Raw genomic sequence first — 2,809 nt, forward strand, 5'->3', positions numbered from 1 at the left:
CACACACACACACACACACACCAGAGGACCTAATAAAATGGGATGATAGAAATACAAGAGGACATGGAAAGAAAATCAAGAAGGACAGTTATAGAAGAGATCTGAAAAAGAACAGCTTTCCCCACAGAGTAAGAAATATTTGGAACAAGCTAGATGAGAAAGTGGTGTGTGCAAAAACAACACATGAATTTAAAAACAGTTTAGATAAAATGAGATATGAAGACGGTACCCCACGAGCATAGCTCCCCTTCCCGTAAAATACAACTAGGTAAACACACACACACACACACACACACACACACACACACACACACACACACACACACACACACACACACACACACACACAAACACACACACGCACACACACGCTCACATTTAGATCAAAGAAAGGCATAGAAAAATGGACAGAGGATTTGCTGGTATGGGATGAAAGGCTAGAAAAGAAGTAACAGTAGAAAAATGAAAGGAAAATTATACTCGTTTGAAAGATGTTTGGAATCATAGATTTCCACATGCGTAGATTTATTAAACAAGCGGGATGAAAATATAACCCAGTCCAACAACATGAGTAATTTTAAGGCAAAGTTTGGTGAGTATAAGTAGAGATAGAGATGGGATCCTATGGGCACAACTGCAACCCCATACACTATTAGGTAAATATGCACATACACACGCACATACACACACACACACACACACACACACACACACACACACACACACACTCGAGCTTTTTGTTGTTATGGTTATCGTCACGGATAGTCACATGACAAAACCGAGATCGAGCCCCACTCAAGGCTTCACAATACTGCAAGGTCTCTGTATGGAGTACTGAATACATGTTTCGTGCAATTGATATTTTGGAGACTTTAATGGCATTCCTATGGACCAAATCACTAAGCGTTTGTGTGTGTGTGTGTGTGTGTGTGTGTGTGTGTGTGTGTGTGTGTGTGTGTGTGTGTGTGTGTGTGTGTGTGTGTGTGTGTGTGTGTGTGTGTGTGTGTGTGTGTGTGTGTGTGTGTGTGTGTGTGTGTGTGTGTGTGTGTGTGTGTGTGTGTGTGTGTGTGTGTGTGTTGATCACTTCTAACTTCTACTCCCGCTCCGTTCTCTTACTGTCTTTGAATATTTCTTATACCACTTCTGTGGCAACATCTCGGTGCCATATTATCCCCATTGTTCACAAAATACAACCTTGTGAGATGAAGTACAATACAACATCTTAAGCTGTTACTGTCGTCCTTGAGCAAGTGGATGTTTGTTTGGTGTACGTAATGTCTGATCTATGGGTAATGATGGGACTCAGCATTTACACATTTTGCTTTGGGAGATTCCAAACAGTTTTCCAGGTTGTCAATATCTTAACTTAAGACATACGAAGCTTGGATTTTTTTAAAATAAAACTCAAGACTTTTAAATTTTATTCTGGTTAACGCCAGGCGATTTCATATAATTTAAGGAAGTTTTTCCCAGTTACAAAATTTCTATATTCAGAAAAGGTTAATACTCCTATATTCAAAGAAAGGTTATACCAAAATATTAGAAAACGCATGATACTACTCCTATATTCGAAATATTGTGAAAGGCAAAAATAATGGAATTAATTATAATAGATGCCATAGAACATCACTTAGAAAGCAACTGAATGGCAGCTAACACGGTTTCAGACGTAAATGCTCTTACTAGACTAACCTTCGAGACTTTTACAATTGTCCCAAACTACGACAAAAGGAATTGTGTAGATTTCATATATCTGGACGTTGACAAAGTTTTTTCATTTGGTCTCGCACGAGTCTACTAACTAAACTCTTTTCGCATTGAAGAAGAGGTAAGTTGCTAAACTGGATAAGAAACTGGTTGAAGAATTGTAAATAGCGAATTTTTTTGAATGGCAAAACTTCTAGCTGGAAAGATGTTACGAGTGGAGTTCCTCAGGGCTCTGTTCTAGGGTCACTCTTTATAGTATATATCAGTGATAACGACTGTGGATCTACATCTACTATCTCCAAAGTTCATCATGATACTATGTCGTATGTAATATCAAATGGTTACTCAAACCAACTGGATATTCAAACGGATTAACGGCCCATTACAACACCTTTCTCGAATTAGATGTTCATTCTATCTGCCGCCTGGCGATTTTATCCGATTGAGAAGAGAAAAAAACTCTTGACTCTGAAGGGCCAGTTCTGCTGTGGCAAACTGGACCTCGACCTTGCCTTCCAAAAAGCAAAATTAGGTTCGATCCCCCCAATGGCCACTGTAATTTGTCCTGGCGGTCCGAGTGTAGGCAACGTCTTCGGCCGCAGTTAAGCTGTTCCTGACTTAACCTCTGGACTTCTTAACCTCAAATAAGTCCCAGTTACTTCTCAGTATCCGCTGGAGTTTGGTGGGGAAATGACTTCATAATTATCTAAACATTACACCTCAGTCCTTGAAGAGGTTCTCAGAGGGCCCTTGTGGAATGTCGGGGACTTCATGGAAGAGAGAGAAAGGGTCCTTCGACAGGATGAGACCACTCCTTTGTGACCACGTGAATCATCATTAAAAAAAAAAAAAAAAAAAAACGCTTTGTACCGTACCCAAAGTCCTCAGAAGACTAATGATATAGAGACACTGTCGTAGCAGCGGCAATGACGCTAATCCGGAGAACCCCCCCCCCCCCGGACAAAAAGCACCACGACGAAACTACCCCTGGGCAAAACACCCCCTATGATGATGATGGTGATGATGATGGTCGTGGTAATGATGAAGATCGTGATGGTGATGATGGTCATGGTGAGGGTGGTGATGATGGTGGTCGTGATGA

This window comes from Oratosquilla oratoria, chromosome 43 (genome assembly GCF_046742065.1).
Source record: "Oratosquilla oratoria isolate Oo_2021 chromosome 43, ASM4674206v1, whole genome shotgun sequence".
NCBI lineage: Eukaryota > Metazoa > Arthropoda > Malacostraca > Stomatopoda > Squillidae > Oratosquilla > Oratosquilla oratoria.